This window comes from Rattus norvegicus, chromosome 2 (assembly GCF_021556685.1).
Source record: "Rattus norvegicus strain SHRSP/BbbUtx chromosome 2, alternate assembly SHRSP_T2T, whole genome shotgun sequence".
NCBI lineage: Eukaryota > Metazoa > Chordata > Mammalia > Rodentia > Muridae > Rattus > Rattus norvegicus.
Genome location: NC_141535.1, coordinates 91,902,862 through 91,923,487, shown reverse-complemented (window position 1 = coordinate 91,923,487; position 20,626 = coordinate 91,902,862). Strand labels below are relative to the sequence as shown.

The window sequence follows — 20,626 nt, the reverse complement described above, 5'->3', positions numbered from 1 at the left end:
AGGTGATTTTCATTTTCCTTCTATAAATGTTTGCATTTAAAACAGTGAACAGATAGCATTTTCTAATAAGGGAAGACACACACCTGATTTGAAAAAAAAATTCATCTTTTATAATTGGCAAATTTAAACGAAGGCAACAAAAGGGAGTTTTATGACCAGGAACTGAGAGAAAAACCACTTCGAAAGGAGGCTCATGGGATAAGGAGCAGAGTAACTAGATTTCCCTCTTCTACACAAACTGTTTTGATATTGATAGTACCGACATTTTGTCGTCTTTCACATTTCCACCGGCAAAAAATGCTTGTTAACCATCTGCTTCTCTCACAATAAGAATGGATAACGAACAGAGAAACTTCCAGTTAAAGAAATTCTAACTATCCTATTTTTCTTTTTTTTTGAAGACTATGCTGGATGGAGCTGTGTGCCCATGGGTTGGGGTGAGGTTGGGTTGGTTTCTAGGCATCGTCTCTTGCCCATGGTTTGAAGTCAGAACCTCCAGGCTCAGCAGTGCTATTTTTGCAATATTCCTGCACCAGCTTCCAAGCAGTGCATCAATTCAAGACTTTGTTATGAAGTCACAAACCTGTTATTAACTCCTCAGAAGCCACAGGCCGATTCTGGTAAAACAGTATCAAACACTTCTTTAATCAGGCCTTAGCACCTGATGACTTTTTCCTTTCATTTATAACTATGATAAATAGTTTACATTTCATGACCTTTAGTAAAGTCTTATTTCTCTCTGGCATCCGTGTAAGAAAGAAATACGCCATTGAAGAATGAAATATGAGAGTGAAGATGGAGGAGTAATAGCGAAGCCAGTGAGAGGAATTGCTTGTCATTTCTCATGGTTTCTGTGCAGCTGGGGCGACTGGTTCCAGTAGCTGCAGCTGCTGAGGCAGGGTCACCTCGTCATCTTTTTTTTCCAGCAGCATTTCCCTTAAAAAGTGTCGTTGACTGTTATGAGCATCTGTCGTATGTTAAAATAAAGCGCCGTTTAATTCAGACGCAGTTACTTTTCATAACTGTCTTCTCACAGTGGAGAGATGGAGCATCAGAGGGAAGTTCTGATAGTCACAGCTTCAGCTGAAAGGTGGACCATTTGTCCCCCAGATCTAACTGCCGAGTCTGGGAGCCACTTAGGTGTTAAATTTTTTGAGTCTATCAGAACCGAACTGGAGCTAGAGACAGGATAGTTCTGTGGTTCATGTTTATCCATTTGTATATTTGGTCTCGAGTAATGGAAAGTCCCTAAATTCTGTTGCCTGGAGAAGCAGAACCTTCCAAAATGTGTGAAGAAAGGCCTGATCCAGCTTGCCCAGCTGGCCCCTGAGGTAGTGAGTCTTTGCATTTGGTGTGGGCCGTGCTGTGGGCTGACTTATGCAGCAGCAACTCTGTATGTGATCTCCAACTCAACTTGGAGAGAGGAATCTGTGAGGTGAGTAGATCTTCCTTGTAGCCTTATTAGAGCTTCTTGCCTGAACCTGAGTAGCTAGGAAGGGGATGACTTAGGAAAGGGCTGAGAGAGTTTCAGAGCTTCTTCCCTTTGGGAGGCGTTAGAAATTGTGCGTTTTCAGCACACCACATTTTTTAAATTATCTAAGACTAAGACAAGCTATTTTTAAATGTGACTTGATTTTCCTATCTTATCTGATAATATTAATGGTTGCCCATGAACTTTCCTCATATTTGTTTTATTTCCTTATTATTTATTTTCATCAAGGTAAAAAACCTGGTTAAAACATTTAAGGTGAGAATCCCACCAACGAAACATGTTCTTTTTCTTGACTGGCTGCCAGGCAGAACAGTTGGTGCCCGTTGGCAACAATACTCCACATAGAATTCATTCAGGATATAAACAGCTAGGCGCATTCTGATCACATAGAGCGCTGCTGCAGAAATCACACTCTGATTTATTTATCTTCTTGAGAACTGCAGGTGCTCAGGTCTCCCTTTCATTGCTCTTGGGATCAATCCATTTCTGAGCTGACGGAGCTAACTAGCTTCCCATTTCAGGTCCCCCTGTCCCCACCGACTGAGAAGACTGCTGATTTACCATCAACATTCCTCTTAAGGTCTTGTGGCAGATGGCTTTTTGGACTATCTGTCCAAGGTTAAAGTTCTGGAGAAAAGACATAAGGAGTACTTTTCATAATTTATATGAAAAAGCAACCAGTATAGGAAGCTAATACTCATTAATTTTAGTTTACCTCATATAAAATTTTAGTTTTGAAAATTAACATTTTCATGATTTGTGGATGCAAAGAAATCAACACTCTGTAATTTTACACTATTTAATGTGCTGTTAATTCATTTCAAGTTTATAATATACTATTTACAGACTGTATAGATACTTTGTTTATGATTATATAAATGCCTATGTATGCTTAAATACATATGAGTAATATTTAGTTAAAGCATATGAATACATATATGGTATATGGAATGTTTAAATGTTACATGTGTAAAAACATGGAATTGCATTTATATTAATGGTTTAAGGTATGTTCGTAACATATCGTCTATGTGTAATATGACCATTTTTCATTGAAAAGAGTTTGGAACTTCAACACTTGCTGTAATAGTGAACCTGAAACCATATTGTGAGTTTTCAAACTTCACATAGTTTTGAGACACTGACAATTCAAAAGGCAAATGGTCTCTTAAATATTCCTTAAAACAGAGTTGGAAACTATAGTAATAATGATAAATTTGATAGTTTCCTTGAAGGTTTTCAACTCACATTTTAAGAATACACACTTGATTTGATATACTAATATACTGGAGTACAATAGGATGTATCTGTGTGTGTGTGTGTGTGTGTGTGCGTGTGTGTGTGTGTGTGTGTGTGTGTGTGTGTGAGAGAGAGAGAGAGAGAGAGAGAGAGAGCACGTATGTGTAGAGATACATGTGTATGTGTACAAGTGTATGTATACAAGGTGTATGTATTGGTATGTATGTATGTACAGATGAGTGTATATGTGTGTGTTTACGGGTGTGTGAGTAAAGACGTGTGTGTGTGTGTGTGTGTGTGTGTGTGTACATGTATCAGTGTTCAAACATGAGATTTTGTTAGTTGGAGGATTCTCCTTAGAGTGATCAAGTAAGACTTTTCTGTAGAACTAAGGACTAATGATGAAGAATATCTGAAGTGAACACTTCTAGTTCTTTGGAAATTTAGGAAGTCAAATAATGTTTTGCTGCGACACACAGGTAAAAGGATGTCTTGTGAAAGCAAATATGTGAAAGAACTTTCCTGAAGCAGACATGGTGAAAGGATGTTTGGATATAGCAAGCATGTGAAAGGATGCTTGATGCAGGATCCTTCATCTCTCACAGACAGTGGGAGACGAGCACTGAGCATTGGTTTGGTTTGCTCTGCCTTGCTTTTCTTCACTAGAGCCACACATGCCTTGGTTCCCCTTTCATAGTGTTGTTCAGCTCAACCTGTGATGATGCTGTCACCATTGAGAGAAATTTGACCAAGAACCACTCTTGAGGTTCCTGTGGCAGTTTGCTGCTTCCTTGGCCTTGCCTTGGGTCGGTTGGCTGCCTGGTGCCTTCTTGCTGAAAGGACTAGACAGTAGCTGCTGGTTCATGCCTGGGATCTACCTGCCTAGAGGACTGGTCTGCAGCTGCTGACCCATAGATGTTTGCTACGGGACTGAACTGATGCCCAAGATCAAATTCACTCTCCAAGAACTATTGCTGAACAGGCCCACTTCTCCTCTATCCTAATAACTTTTCCACTACCTCTGCTGGATGGTGGGCTAGAGGAGAGGTTGAAAAAAAAAGTAGGTTGCAAAAAATTTCTGCCTACAAGTGTCCAAATGCATTAGGCAGCACCCGCTAATGCAAGGAACAAAAGACTGGGCATTAAGCAGGTACACTCTTTGGAGAAATAGATGTGTAGATTTCCATTGCTGTTGGAGTGACATCAGTTTTGAGGTAAGAAAACGCTAATGAGTGGGAACTGAGTCTCTCCACTGGAAACTGATGGTCTCTCTGCTGTGTATCGCAGTGACTATTCTGCTCTTGCCTGAGGTAGGTGATGGGGAGCGGGCACATTTTTTTTATTTTTTTATTTTTTTTTACCACTTGGAAGAGTCAGATTGCAGCTGTATTATTTAGAGTAGTCTATTCAGCCAAATTGAATCAAATAATTAATAATGAGAGCTAATAGTTAAGCTACTAAAACTTTCTACCTTTATTCGAGTGCTGGAAATTTAGGAAAGGCATGATTCTTTAGAACTAACTATATGCTAAATATTTAAATGGGTTTATTTAAAATATGTATCTTTTTGAAATTATTTCTTTTATTTTCTGAGATCATAATCTAATTATAGCAGTTCTCCCTTCCTTCCTTCCTTCCAGACCTTCCCATATACCCTTTTTGCTTCCTGTCCATTTCACACCCCTTTTTTTCACTGTTGTTCATATACACACATATATACACCTAGATATGTAGATACAACCTGCTCAGTTTGCTTAAAATATTATTCAATCATCTTTTCAGGTTGACCGTTGGAATTGGATTGGTGTGCTCTTCTCTGGAGAATATGACTTCTCCTGTTCGCAGAATTCTTTAATCCCCTTCTTTGTGTAGACTAGTTGTGGTCTTCTGGGATTTTCCCTGTCCACTGTCATGTCTACTGTTCTTGCTATTCTCCAGCTCATGCTTAGTCATGTTGGTGAGACTTTATGGATGTAACTAGATCACGAAGAGACAATTTCACATTTAACTTCCTGATCCTCTGCTTTGTCCCCTGAGCCATAGGTGCTGGAGTTATTCTGGGGATGCATCGTTTGGGACTGGGGTCCATAACTTTGTATTTTGATTGTTTATAGTTTTCTGTGATGGTCTCCATCATTTCAAAGAAAGGTTTCCGTGAAGACAGATAAGAACTACACTTGTCTACAGGTATAAGGACAAATGTTTAGAATGTAGTTAGGGATCATGTTGGTTCAGTAAAGAGGAAAAGGTTGCAGGCTCTTTTCGAAGATTCACTAGCCCGGGATTGTTAGCTAGGTTTCCAGTACCAGCCATGCTTCCCTTTCCTTGAGCATGTTTTTAAATACAATTACTGAGGTGTTGGTTTAGTGCCAAGTCATATGTGGCACTACTGTGCCCTTCAGCTCACCATTGTTGTAGCTCATAGGTGTCAGTGCTTCCTAGGACTGTTGTTTCCTTCCTTCCATTGGAAGCTTTCACTGTGCTTCCTAGTACCATAAAGCTGTCCTTGAAGGAAGAATTTCAATCATTTACAGCCCAAATGCCTCTGCGCTCCCTGTTTGGAGTGCATGGCGTCTTTTACAATGGGACGGTTTAGTTCTGGGGAGAAACTCAGGGCAGATTCAATAGTCTATGATGTTTTGACAGCATCAAAAGATGCCCCAATTTTTTTTGTTAGATGGTCTTTCGCTCTTAGAAGGAAAATTGTCAAACCAGACGAAAAATTTATTTAAAATATATATGTATATTTATACAGACATATGTGTAGTTTGTGTTCTTTAGTGGATAGTTAAGAGTATGATTCCTTATATTTTTTTCAGATATCTTTATATTATTTTTACCCTCCGCAGACATAAGTACTGTTTTTTTAGCATCCTCCATCTTTCTGTATTGTCTCTTCACCTCCCTAATTAAGGCTTCCCCATGTCTCTTATCATCCGACTTACACCTTGATAGCTCTGTTCTTATTGCTTTCATTTCTCATCCCAGCTATGGTCCCTTTTACTCTTTTTTTTTCTGAAGCCACTTCAGAATATGTATGTAACATTAAATATTAATTAATCCCTCTGATGGCATGGTTTGCTACCTGCCCCAATGGTTAATGTTCCAGAATGAAACACGCACACATAGCCTTTACATTTTAATATGCCTTAATCCACACAATAGCTGGGCCACTGCTTAATCTGCATGCTGCTAGAATCTACCTCCCACAGACAATTCCAATATATTACTTATTAATTTCTATGTTCTATCTTGGTGGCTCTGGACCCAGTTGGGCAGTCCTCTAGACCTCACATTTCTGACTCCTTCACATGACAGCTATGCCTCTTTGTCTTGCCCTCTTCCTAGGTATGGTGTCTCTGCTCCTCTCCAGGCATGGTGGATCTCTATCTCCTCCTGCTCAAGCCTGGGAATCCTAAACTCCTGCCTCTGTCTGTCCTTCCCAGTATTAGCTGTTGGCATCTTTATTTACCAGTCAGAACCAACTGAGGGCAGGTTCCCAGGAGCTACATGCTGACACTCTCATATAAAGAGTTTTTTAGGGAGCAAAATTAGCATTCATAATACAAGCAGCTTACATATGTACTCACAAATAAAGATTTGGAGTTCAGCATGTGAAATGGAAGAGAACATAGGACATTTGTCTTCCTGAGTCTGGGTCACCTTACTCAATATGATCTGTATTCTAATTTCATCCATTTATCTAACAGTTTATGATTCCAATTCTATTGTTCATTATGGCTGAATAATATTCCTCAGTGAATGTTTGCCACATTTACATTATCAATGAAAACATCTCTTTAAAGTTATATTTATTTCATTTAAAGGTTTCTATCTCTTCTTTCCCCTCCCCCTTCCTCCTCTTCTCTCTTTTTCTCCCTTTTGCAATGGTTAATAGGCCAAATCAAAGCACAGTGCTTACAGGCATATGCCTTACTCGGTGCTGCTTCTCCATCCTCAAGTTGCCAAAATGTGACATGAATATAACTTTAAATATTAGAATCCGCAAATCTCCCTTTATCTGTGTGTCTCTAAGGAATGTATTTTGGCAGTGTAATATATTTTATATTCATGAGCTACTTGAATTTCGTTCTTGTTTCACAATCTAACTTTAGATTCTTGTAAAAAGAAAAAAAAAAGCATGGTTATTTGTGACTCATAGACAAGTCCACAAAGAACATATATTCACATATATTCAGTACCCCCTGGCATCAGAAATGGTTAAATTTTAATTCCAAACTACAAATGAATACATTCCTTGGCAGTTTGTTTAAAAATGGCAGTTTGTTCTATGAGGGGACATTTTACTCTCTCAGACCCTAACCATTGCCCTCTGCTGATGTCATTTCATTTTTTAGGACTTTCTGTTCTCAGTAGAGACGTACAGGCCATCCCCAGTACCTCCTCCTTAACACCCTCCATAGATTTCTGCATGCCATGCCCTCATGAGCAACCCATGGCATCCTAACCTGCAAGGGTGAGACTAATTGTCTTCCTGAGGACTCCTCAATGTATCAGCTCTGTCATGACATCTATGACAAGTGGCGGTGCTGTATAGCAGACAGGACAGTGGTGTGAACCCTGTTGGAATCTGACAGTGGCAGCATTGGGGACTTTATTTCTGCTTTTGCCTCTGATGATTCATTTTCTAAGTTCTTTCGCATTCATTTGAAGATCCCACACCCACTGAAATACCAGCTCCACTGGGAAAACTTTCTGAATCCTCTTTCATGGTTTCCGGATGTTGTTTTCAACAGTCAGAGAGAGATCTATCTAGAGATGCTGCTTTCTTTCCACACTATGTGCTGACCTTTGTTACTGTGAGCTGTTCTGTGTGAGTGAGCTCTGGGCTGTCGTTCTGACTCAGATCCCTGTAATGAGAATTTGGGAGTTTTGGTTTCTTTGAAAACCACAGAAATATTGTAAGAATGTTTTCACTTTAATTTCAAGTGTGGGAAACTGGGCTCTTCAGATTGTCCAGAGCAGATGAGAATGATTTGACTCATGAAGGACTAGTGGTAGTGCCAGTGGTAGACAGTGTCTTCGACTGTGTGATGTTGGAATTCTGGGGACTTTTCAAAGGTGTATAAATGCTAGGGCCCTGAGCCACAGGGTGGAGTGTTGGTTGTTGGTTGGCTCCTGTTAGTGGAAGTGGGTTGTGGCTTGTTAAGTAGTCATGGACAAAGAAGAAACAACAAGAAGAAATTAGATATCCTGATGGTGAAAATCAAACTTGCCCCAAGGAATTTGATGGATAGTCCTATCCAGCAGGAAGTATTTGGTAGTTCTGTGAGTCTTCTTCTTCTTCTCCTTCTCCTTCTCCTTCTCCTTCTCCTTCTCCTTCTCCTTCTCCTTCTCCTTCTTCTTCTTCTTCTTCTTCTTCTTCTTCTTCTTCTTCTTCCTCTTCCTCTTCCTCTTCCTCTTCCTCTTCCTCTTCCTCTTCCTCTTCCTCTTCCTCTTCTTCTTCTTCTTCTTCTTCTTCTTCTTCTTCTTCTTCTTCTTCTTCTTCTTCTTCTTCTTCTTCTTCTTCTTCTCCTCTTCTTCTTCTTCTTCTCCTCCTCCTCCTCCTCCTCCTCCTCCTCCTCCTCCTCCTCCTCCTCCTCCTCCTCTTCTTCTTCTTCTTCTTCTTCTTCTTCTTCTTCTTCTTCTTCTTCTTCTTCTTCTTCTTCTCTTCCTCCTCCTTCTTCTTTTTTGTTCTTCTTCTTTTTCTTCTTCTTCCATAAAACAGGTAGAATATATTGAATGCTCTATAATTTTGCCAAATAAATCTTTTCTTCCTTAATTGAAAGTTATTGTTAAATTGACATTTTTATCAAACGAACTTACAGGTATATCATAGTATTTGCAGTTTAATAGGGAAAATAACCTCACCTAAATTCTGCTTCTTTTTTTCCAAGTGGAATTTCCACTGATGCACCTAATTTAATATTGAATTACATACATCATTATGTCTAATGAGTAAGTACAACGCCTGAAGAAAATGGGGAACTGGGAAGGTCCTAGGAAAATCTCTACAGTTCTAGTGGTAACACATCATAGCCAGTCTGTCTAGAATAGTTACAGAGAAACTGGAGGACAGGAAGCAGAACTCAAGGACAGGTGACCCTTTCAGAAGTGTACGGTTTCTGTCTAGTGAAGGAGAAATTAGTTTTCTCTAGTGGAGTCTCACTAAGTGTATTAACCATACCTTAGGGCAGGCTCTGTGCTCAGGAGTAGAAGACCGACACAAAACAAACTACTTCTGTAGACATTTTCTTGTTTTATATTGCTTTATTGGGCCATTTTTTTGTTCTTTTTTTTCCTTTGTGTTTTTGACCTTTTGCTTGTATGTTTTGGGTTTTGTGCTTTTTTTCTTTCGTGTGTGTGTGTGTGTGTGTGTGTGTGTGTGTGTGTGTGTGTGTTTGAATTTCTTGTTTTTTTATTTGTTTTGTTTTAAGAGAAAAAGAAGGGGTATGGTTTAAGGTGACTAGGGGGATGGGAAGGATCTGGTATGGTTTGGGGGAAGGAAAATTGTGATCAGGATATATTGTATGAGAAGCTCTTTTTTTCTAATTAAAACAAAGAAAAATATAGCCTTTTTGAGTTCCCCCAGAGATAAGAAATTTTAGTTGAGCAATGATATGTGAACCAGACAAAATCACCAGGATTTGTGTCTTCACTAACCTTACTCATTAAAATTGGCAAGGATGAAGGAGGTAAGGTGAGTGACACATCAGTACAGATGCTGGGTCACACAATATGTCTGTGCACAGAGAAGTGTGTGTGTGTGTGTGTGTGTGTGTGTGTGTGTGTGTGTGTTTGCAATTACACATACTTGTGTTCCCATATGTGTGCATATAAGCCTAAAAATGCCTATCATAAGGCTTCTCTCTGTGTTTTGTTATGTTAATAGCTGTTTTCTCCATTAAACTCTATATTTTTCTCTCTTTCATCATAATTAGTTATACATGATAATGAATTTTCATCAAATTTTATAAACTAGCCCACAATTTTATCTTGCTAATGAATGTATGTTTTTATAGAATCTTGACAACTCATGGAGCTCCTTTATATAGATGTAGATTTATTGTTTGTTAATATGTTTCCTATTTGAGCAACTTAGCTTATATTTAGATGTTTGTTCTTCTCTTTCAATTAGGTTATACTTGTTTTGCTTTTTCTTTTCTCTTTCTCTCCTAAACTGTGATGAGTCCTCAGAGGAAACTGTTCCTTCTTCATACAGAAGGTCAGGATTTTACCCACTGTCCCAAATATTTCTGGTAGTTCAAATAAAAGGACATGTGAGAAATGCTTAGCTTGTAAGCCTCTCTGCCGCTCACCATATTGCTCCCATCAGTACCTCACCCTCCAAAGCCCTTGTCTGTACGTGTCTTACATAGTAGAGATGGATAGAACCTGGACAAAGGTAATTTACCTATCCTTGCAAATGATTTTCAAGCTTCGTAACTTATAGGAGCCAGTGGATTTGTCATATATCAAGCATTGACCCAAGTACTGTAACCCTATAAATAATGCCATTAGTAGCATTGCTTCCTGTTTCACAAGTGGAGAAACTGGGGTGTTAATTTCACCTACTTAATAAGTAATGGAGCTAAGCCTCACATCCAGGCAGGTTAATTTGCAGCTGAAGACTTTTAATCACTATTAGATCTGAGTCCCAGAAAGTTCTTCTCATTATCTGATGGGCTATTGAGCATTATGGTTTCACATAGAAAGAACTGCAAGTGAAAATTATTAGAATGAAGGAATCAGACTTGGAGGAGTAAAGTTAGAGAAAGACTTTTCTGCTCTGGCCCTAACTAGCTTTCAGGACTTGGAGAGACGCTGCCTTTTTTGTGTAGATAAGCTGAGATTGGGGGCTATATGGTGAGGAGCAAGAAAGTTTATTGAGGTAAGCATTTCTCATGTGGCCTGTTAGTTGGCTTTCAATAATATTTGGGATGCTGGGCAAAATTCTTTTTGATTGTTCATCTTCAAGGTCTCTTGCTTTCTTTCTATGCGTGCAGACTCTCGCATGTCTAGGCTCTTTCTGATTGCCAACATCTCATGGCCCAGAGCTCAGTCCTCCTCAGACCCATGGACTATAACTATAGGTTCCCTCACCTAGAATGTCATGGCTCTCTATGACATAAACACACACATGCTTTTCACTTATCTATGACTTCACTGTCTTACTGAACTTGGGAGGTGAGCAAACTATTAACTGATATCTTTGTACCTCATCCTGACAGCCCATAAACCGTTCTTTCCTCACCTAACTAAGTGTATGAGGACTTTGTTTCACTATTTGCAGTCCAAACACAATGGCTTTGATCCCAACCAATTATCATGAAATCTGTAAGAATGTTTCCAGAACAAAAGTGCCTCTCAGCATCTCTATCAGGACCATTTGGGTCCTTGCAAGGATGGTGAGGATGGAGATCCTATCTCATATGTGAAGAGCGGAGCTGATGTCAAGGAAAATTAAAGTGGTACAACGTTGTTTTGCAAAAGTTTGTAGCTAACTGTATAGGTAAACATTTGCATGGATAAATTCAAATTATTGGAAAATATTATCCTGAGTTACTGACTCACCAAAGGACTTAATCAGTTTTATCCTGTTTTCTTGGTTCTGGTTTCTCATTTTTGGTAGACAAAAGTAAAAAGACCAATGATGTTCTTTCCTGGCTAGCTTTTTCTGGGCATCTTCTTTGACAGAGAAACAATGCAGTCAGGTAAAGCAACTAAGGTCCTTGATTTCAAGTATGTGTTTGATATTCCCACTCATATTCTCACCCATCATATTTAAAAGAGAGCACCAGAGGGCGTTTCATCTTTAATGCAATATTCTACGTAGACAATGACCACATACTCTGCTCGTGGACATAAGATGGCTGGTCCGGGAAGATGATAAGAAATGAGTTTTTTTAGTAACCTCAGGCTCTTGTGAAAGATTTTTCATCTGCAGCATAGTCTATTTATTCTTATGCCTTTTACTTAAAATACTGGGCATTGATATCTTGACTGTGAACGTGAATCACCACGACTAAAGTCATTGCTGGTTTCTCCTGTTGATTTTGGTGCAAGTTAACCATTCATGTATTTCTCCAGAGTGGTGTGGAATGTACTTATACTTTAAAAGTTACACTCTTCCTTTGTTAGTTATTCTTTGTTTACCTGATATGAAATTGAACTGGAAATCTCCTATCTTAATGGATACATTTTTGTCTTCAGTAAAATTGAAGTCTCTCAGTCAATTTTTCATGAGCAGAGCAAGGCTTTTTTTTTTTTTTTTTTTGAACGTGAGGTCTGTGCTTATATACATCACTAATATCATTGATTGTGTGAGGTATGGGTGACCAGTTGTTTCTGCAGCACTTCTTGAAATGGCTGTTTTTGTAAGCTGCATTTTCTTTGATCCTGTGCCAAAGACTAGAAAGGCTTTAAATATGAGCAATGGTATGTATTACAGTATTGAATTCTGAAAAATTTAAACTAAGTAAGGAAGTTAATGGGCCATAATTTGCAGAGATAAATGGTTAGGTAGGATTTACTAATTCACACAACTCTGGTGACTTGAAAAAAACGGAGTAAAGCAGATTAGAAATCATGATAGCAGGGCCATGAGGAATGTGGTAAACTGCAAATCATGCATAATGCTCAAAGTAACTTATATCCAGTTGACAAAGCAATCTAGTCAGTGAATTTAACAGGGAGCCCAGCCTTCTCTGTGTGTATAACTCTGGGTATGCAAGTCAATAGATATATTTATATTTCCATCCTTTTCCTTTGAAATTTTATCTTTCTTGAGTATCTTTTTAAATAGCCTTAAATGCTAGTTCAAGGAAATCACCAAGGGATGAAAATAGCATGCATTTATGTATATGTAATAGCATTTGTTTATATATTTATAGTTCTTTCATCAATTTAATAAAAATGAACTTATAGACTCAGTACTTCTAAAGAAGAATAAGGCTTCCTGGTTTGGTATGACACACTCTGCAAAGCCTTTCTGAGTTTCACAGCTTTGACTTTTACCAATTGATTTTCATAAGGGATAACTAACTGGGTGCTCAAAATTGCCACATGCTTTCCTTGTACTTCAGATAGAAAACCCTTGGCACCCAGAGCTGTGATATGAAAATGCTAAGCATTAAGCAAAATGGATTAGCCTTCATAAGGAGAACTTCCGTCTGCCAGTGCCAGAGGGGTTAATGGAAAACAGTGTGTCATGTTTGCCGTTTCCCCTATATTATCTTGCCCAGAACACCTGCTTAACGAACTAGACATAAATTATCACACTATAAGCACATTCTTTAATAACAAAAGCCTGCAGAGCATTTCTTCTTGTTGAAATAATAAGCTCAGAAAAATGATTTTGATGAAATTTTCTTAAATCCCACAAGCAAAAAAAATTTAAAAATATATTTATGAACATCAATTTTTATTCTCTCTAGGGTTACTAAAAGGAACTTTGTAATACAAAATGCAGTATTTCAATTGAATCTGAACACTCATTTGTCAAGGGCATAGGTGTGCTTTGATTTGATATGCTGTAGCCTTTAGCTGGTCCTGTGGAGGTTTTCTCTTCGTGCTTTTTTCAGCTATAATATCACTGTGATATATATATATATATATATACTATAAATATGTAAATATATAAATATGTATATCACAGTAATTAATGTAATGATGGTCAGATAATACTAAACAAAATGTAGCATTATAAATATGTTGGTAATAAATATTTTCATAAGTTTTAGTGTAATAACAAAGGTATTGCCACAGGGTAGTAGTGTTTAATTGTTCTCCTCTTTTGGCTACTTGCACAGTATTTCCTTGAATCATGGAAGGTAGATCACAGGAATTAGTCAGATACAGATTGAATCATTGAAATCCAATGTCCTAAGTATATGCAGTCTGAAGCAATGGGGACCTACCCTCAACCCCTGAGGAGCAGCCAAGGGCTATATTGTTGTGGGAGTCACTTGGACTACCCTGTCAAACCATTAAAAAGTAGGTTTCTTATGCTCAGTACTAGAATTTTTGTTAGCCTGTGGTTATTGTTGGGAGCATTTTTAGACTTTTAGTCCAAGTGTCTTAACTTTCTTTAACATTCTCTCCCTCTCTCTCTCTCCCTCTCTCTCTCTCTCTCTCTCTCTCTCTCTCTCTCTCTCTCTCTCTGTATGTGTGTGTGTCTTCCACTGTGTGTGTGTATATATGCATATGCATATGCATATGCATATACATATACACATACACATACACATACACATACACATACACATACACATACACATACACATATACATATACATATACATATACATGCATGACCATTCACTTAAATGTATTGCATATAATTTAAGGTAAATATAAAATAATATGATTCTTCATTTTCAAGATATGTAGATGGAGGTATTGACTAAAGTTATTTCTTTTCATTAACTTTGCTGCTTAGATTTGCATATCTAATTCATATGCTTCAAATATGCCTTTATACATTAACTAATGTGTCTTTATTAATAATTTACATGTGCATTTTGGATTGTTGAGAAGTAAAAGAAACTAGAGTATGGGAAACTCCTTCTTTTACCATGTAGTAGTTGAGGGTCTAAGTCACTAAAGTCAAATAATCTCCTTAAATTTATAAATAAAAGCAAAGATGCTTTGTACTCAAATATGAAATGGAGAAAATTATGACTAAATTAGAATTTTCTAAATTTTAGAAAAAAGATTAAGAATAGCAATGATGTGGTCTTCCTTTACAAAGAGAATAAATTGGAGTTTGTATTTCCATTAGCACAGCAAGCTAAAACTATTTCATTGCACAATTCAGCAATTTGGGGAATCCAAGCAAAATGTGCCATAGGATTAATGGATTAATTTTTCATTTCAAACAAAACATTAGAACGAATAATGTAGATGACAGAAATTCTGGGTAGAGAGAACTCTTAGTTGAGGAAATAGGTGAAATGGTCCTTTCATACATTAAGTAGCAGTGGACATGAAGATCTGAGATCATCTTTTAAAAAAACAATAAAATGCTTTTGATAGGTGCTGAAAGAACAAAGTGATTATTTTGTTTATTCTTGTAGTACATAGAAGAAGTAGAGAGGTGATTGATATTTGCTGATCAGACCCAATATGGCTTGAGTAAGGTTTGGATTATTGACATTCTTGGACTGAGTTCTCCTGGGATTACTCAAGATGTAAGAAATGTCACCACATTGCTGTGTTGTGCTTAGTAAGGGTTATAGGCTTGTCATCAGCAGTGATGAGAGGGGTGAACTTGTCATAGGAGTTTGACAGTTTAAAAGGCTTGCCTCTGTTCTCAGCTTGATATATTCACTTACATCCAGACCACCTGTGGCAAGAAGCAGAAATTTCCACAACACTTAACGTTCTTCTAACGTCTCAGCAGAGATTGATGGAGACCTCCAAATTGTCCAACACCTAACAAAGTGTATTAAAAACTTCAGCTTACAGATTTGCAAAGGTTTTACAAGTTCTATGTCTTCCTTGGGAATTAGTCCACATTGTTAAAAAGTGATTTCCACAGTGAGAATTATTATTTATTAATTAGCACTTTATCTGATTTTAATATTCATAATTATACCACAGTAAGTGAGCACGAATATAAAAACACACTTCCAATCTATCCCTGCCACTTTTTCTTTGCTTTCACAGAACTGTGCGATCAAATTAAAAACAAGGGTGATTTTTATTGCCATAGTTCTTTCTTTCTTTGGTCTGTTTCTATCTGTTACTTCAGTTTATTTATTTTATATTAAAATATTAAAATATATGTTTTAAGTGATCACTTTACTTCTATTGCATGGTTAATATTAAGGGATGCAGAGATAAACCAGTCAGAAGAACTTTTCTGTTGCAAATTCAGGAACCTGAAGTCAATACTCAGAACCTATGTGAAAAATCCCCAGAACACAGCCAGCACTGTAGTCCAAGAGCCAGGAAAATGAAGTCATGTGGGTCCCTAGAGCTTGCTGGCCAGTCAGAGTCTATTTGGGAATTCCAGGCCAGAGAGATACCTATCCTGTAATTACACAGATCATGTCACAGTTCCTAGAGTGTCATGTCAAATTAAGTTATAGATTGTTGCTTTGTCTACTCATATAACATTTCAAAAAACAGAACATACTTAGGAAAAATTCTCTTAGGAAATAAACAAACAAAAAATATGACATGTATAAAAGAGGGTCAGACCAGATCTTTTCCATGGCTTTGTCTTATGGAGATGGATAAGGAGTATAAGAACAAGAAATGACTGTTGCTGCCCTTTATTGTATAATGTAATCCATACATTGATTTCACTCAATTTAGTATGTGTATGAATGTTTTATAATCAGAAAATGTAGAGGGTATATGTTTTTGAATAATCCTCAATATATGAACATACTCAGAGACAATCAGAAGTCCAATGGATCCAACACAATTTTCCCTTCTCAACTCCAGGCTCTGTAAATCTTACTATGATGTAGTCAGCGCTGGTTCTTGCCTACTTTAGTATACATAACAGGCATCTCAGAAGAAAAGATGAGAGAAGCTTCATATTAAATAGGAGATTTTCCCCAACAGGATTTCCCTAAAACACTCAGGTAGTAAATGACAGGAGAGCAGACAAGAACAATCTTCAAACCCTTTAGATTATGAAATGACTGGGAAAACAGAGGCATTTCGCAGGAAGTAACCAAGCAGAAACTGTACAAGGAGACGAGTCACACAGGTTCAGGGTCATTGCCCAGCATCTCCACAGAGGGGCATGAAGAAAATGTGGAAAGAATGCTTCTGCATGCTGACATGCTTACAGGATATGTGCAGGAGCACTAGTGAGGCTTCGTTTTGTTCTTATTGAGAGACTCAACAGAGGACCCTAACTCTGACCTAGAAGACAGGGAGTTCTCCAGATCTGCTATTAATAGTGCTGCCTACTCCCCATGCTCATACTTCTCCTCTGGTACACTTGTCACAGTCCATGTTCCAGGGCCAAGGTTATAGCATCCTTGTTCTCTTTGATCATTGCGGAGGATCCTCTAACAGCTGGATGTGCTCTGGTACATGAGCACTCAAAAGGAAGTTCATCACCTGATTCCTGCCATTGTCCTAAGGGGAACCAAGTCATTGGCATCTGTGAGCAAACTCTTATGACCATCCAACCACTCAGTAAAAATAATTAGAATCTTCGTTTAAAATCAAGAACCAGAGAATTTTACAATATTCTGGTGACTTTTTTCCTCTACTTAATTTGAGAGCAAAATGTGAAATAAAAAAGAAAACATTCCAATTAATTCCATTATTCAATAGTTGCTTATTAATTTCAAGCATTTGCTGTTAATAGATACTGTTGTAGAGTGTTTTATGCATTTAAGTGTCATTACTAAGTCTTAACTCTAGAAATTCAGACTATTTCTCCTTCTTTGATTTTGAGTTTGACTACATGATTTGCCTCAGTAAATGTCTCTCTAGGTTGATGCCTCACCGTTTCAGAAAATGTTCTTTAGAAGCTGTGTATGTTCCTACTTGCTCTCTGGAGCCTCATATTTACATGGTGCCCACGTCAACACGTTGAGGCTAGCTAGATCCAGGAGATAGATAAGGCATGCAGAGCTGAGCCAGGCTCTGCAATTAAGCCAAGTCTGGATGAGACAAGTAGACCTTTAGATGAACAAGTAAGACTAGATAAGATCAGCAGAACTGCCCTCATGATCTTGATATCTGAAAGAAATTATTTTTCTTTCAAGTGACCGAATTTTGGAGTTGTTTTTGTGTGTGTGTGTGTGTGTGTGTGTGTGTGTGTGTGTGTGTGTAAATCACTTCAAATACTGAGGATATGTGCCTAGATCAAGAATTCATTTGGAGATATTTTGAATTTTATTATTTTAAAATGCTTACTTATTTTAAGGTCTATCAAACTATTAAACACTATTTTTCTTTCTTCTAAGCGTATTTAAAAGGCTAAATCTTCAAATAATTTGAGTTAAAAAGCCTTTCTACCCTTTACAAATCTTCAGGACTCTAGAACTCCTTAATTAAATTCTAAAAGTATTAGAATTATTCATATTTTCATTGATGCTACAATGAAAAAATAATTCCAAAGAGTAATCTGTGTCTTCTTGAACACAAATCTAAGTATTTTGCTTAGAAAGATACCTGAAGCCTTGAGCTTCTGAATGCATAAGCAGTGTGCACAACAGGAAAAAAGGCGGAAGGGATGCAGATCGGGGGCTAAGAGCTGCTCAGGGTTTATTGTAGTCATTTCGAAGATGCTTTTATTTACTTAAATATTAGCTACCATAAGTACATGTCAAGAGTTAGGGCTGAATGCACGTGGATCAAGCTAACTTTCCACTCAGCCACCTCTTAATGAAGTGTTCTTCAGTGAGCTGCTGTCACCTTACACTGACAGACAGTGCTAGGAACTTTCCTGAGAGTCATTCTATTGTGTAGTTACCATTGAGTATGCCATAAAACTCTCTTCGGAAATTTCATAGTAAATGCTGTTTTTCTAATCTTACTCACACAATCCTATTTCCTTGCCTCACATGTTCAACTTTTTAAGTTAACCCTGTGTTGTGTATGCCTTCTCACTCAGCCTTACAATCATGCAACAATGTATAAAATCTGAACCTAAATAGACTTGGTTCAAATGTGACAAAGTGAAAAAAAAAATCTGAAAATCCTTTCCGTGACATGTATTGATGAGCGAGATGAATTCTCCAGCCACCTATAGATTTGTCTACATGGGCATGAATTTAACTGTCATTTTGGCATTAATCAAAAGCAGGGCTCTGATACTGCTTCAGGTTGTTTTCTATTGAGAATATGCACTCTGAAACAATTCACTGGTGTACAGTTTACTATATCTTCTATAGGGCTACAGGATGTTGCCCCAAGACACCAATCATTGATTTTTGTACTGATTTCTAGTTGCTGTGATAAAATATAGGCAAGCTAGCAAAGACAAAATTTATTTTGGCTTACAATTCAAGGGAATATACATCCCAGCATGGCATCCCTTTCTAGAAGTCAGGAAGAAACCTTAGTACATTTCTTCTGCATACAAGAAGCATCAATGAGAGGAAGTGAGGCCAGGTTACAAAACCATAAACTGTGCTATAGCTCAAATTTCTCATCCGGTAAGACTACATCCTAAAGGTTCCAGGTCAACTGGGTACAAAGTATTGGAAGACATGAGCTTACGGAATCATTTCTCATTCAAATCATTACAGGTGTAATGTAAGTGAAAACCATGGATAGAGCCAATATTCCTGTATATCAAGTCAAATTGTCTAGCACGAACCCAAGTTATTTCGATTTAGCCTCAGCTGTTTGAGCTAGCCATGTAGATTTAGAAATACAAATGATAATACAAAAAAATTGCAGTTACCAAAGAAATTTGTTTGTTTCTCAACATGTCAAAAAGCCCACATGGTTTGCTTTTAAAGTATTCTTGATGTGTTTTCACACTCTATGGTTGTTAAATTTTCTCTTTTCTGTATTTTGCATAGTGTTTATTTGCTATCATTTTATAAATTCAGCTTATTTTTAAAACTATAACCATATATTGAATTATTTATTAAATAACTAAAATAGACAAGAGTCTTTTCATTGAATAGCTAATGAAATAAAATTAAATCAAACAAAACACTCAGCTTTGCAAAGATCACTACCTCAGATACGATAGGCTGCAAGTGTCTTTGCTTCTCCAAGTCACCTATTCTTACTCTCAGTCTAACTTAACATTTAGTCATTGGATTTTTTTATTATGCTTCCATGAACTGTGTTATTCTTTTTTGTTTTTATTAAATCTATGTTTGGCTATTTATCTTTTTTTTAATTTAAATTCTCCGAGTTTTGCAAAAGTCTTTTACATTAAAATAATTTAATTACCAAAATCATACAGCTGCAGGCAGAATTTCCTTGTAATTTCGTCAACAACTGACATGATCAGGAAAATAGCCAAGCCCTGGTTCCATGGAGAATAGCAAACAGGGAGAAATCTCATAGTATATATCATAAGCTCAGTATTTGTGACCTGCAGGACAGATTGCATCACCTGGTCTGTTCAAAATGTACTGTACTGTCTGTTTCCTTGAAAGGGGTCTTGTCTAAAAGTGGTTTTCAGAAGAATGCTGGGTGGAGGAAATCATGACAATGTGACCTTAAAGGATTCACACAAATAAATGCTACGTTCAAAATGCAGCTGACAAGGAGTTGAGTTATAAAAACCAACCAAACAAACTAAATTTAACAAACAAACAAACAAACATAAGGACTAGAAGGAGGAAATTACCTGCAGAGACAAGAGCTATAAAGCTTGAACCTCCAACACTGCAGCTTAGTCTGTGGTACTTACTGTGTTTCACTGAAAACAGGCTTGAGATCCTCAGGTTGTGGGGAACAATAAAAGGCACCAAGCAGATTTGAAAATTAACTGAATAGACTATCAAAGAAAAGATAATATAATTGAAAGTAAAATGTAATGGGCTAATGGGTGTATTTAGCAGCCAATTGAATGAATAAAGAGGAGAACATTTGAGAATTACAAGATTTAATAGAAGAAATTATCAAAATACAATGAAGTGGTAGGATGGGAAGGAAGCCATAAAACAGAGATAAAAATAGTAGAGTAAGATCATACAGAAATACAACATATGCTTAATTGGAATTCCAGAAGGAGTAGAAATGAAGAAAAATGAGAGTAAGTGACATCAGGATAAATAATTCTTGGAGAATTTTCTAGAATAAGCAGAGCAGTTCATAGATGCTTGGAGCAGCTTCCTTTTTAGCACCGCCATCAACAGTACCAGACCTGAAGAGATGGCTTTTGTGTGCTGTGTGAAAAGAATTGTCAACCTAGGATTTTATATGATGTAAAAACAAATGCCAAGAATA

General features: G+C 37.3%; 1 long non-coding RNA gene across 2 annotated transcripts in view; it reads left to right on the top strand.

Annotated features, from left to right (window-relative positions):
* Positions 1–1,264: 1,264 nt before the first annotated feature.
* Positions 1,265–20,626, top strand: part of LOC147996162 (uncharacterized) — a 60,310-nt gene continuing 40,948 nt past the window's right edge. The window contains exon 1 of one of the 2 annotated variants that reach the window (XR_015677951.1): positions 1,265–1,435. This is a non-coding gene — a long non-coding RNA (uncharacterized LOC147996162). The remainder of the gene's footprint in view (positions 1,436–20,626) is intronic. The other variant, XR_015677952.1, reaches the window with a different exon arrangement.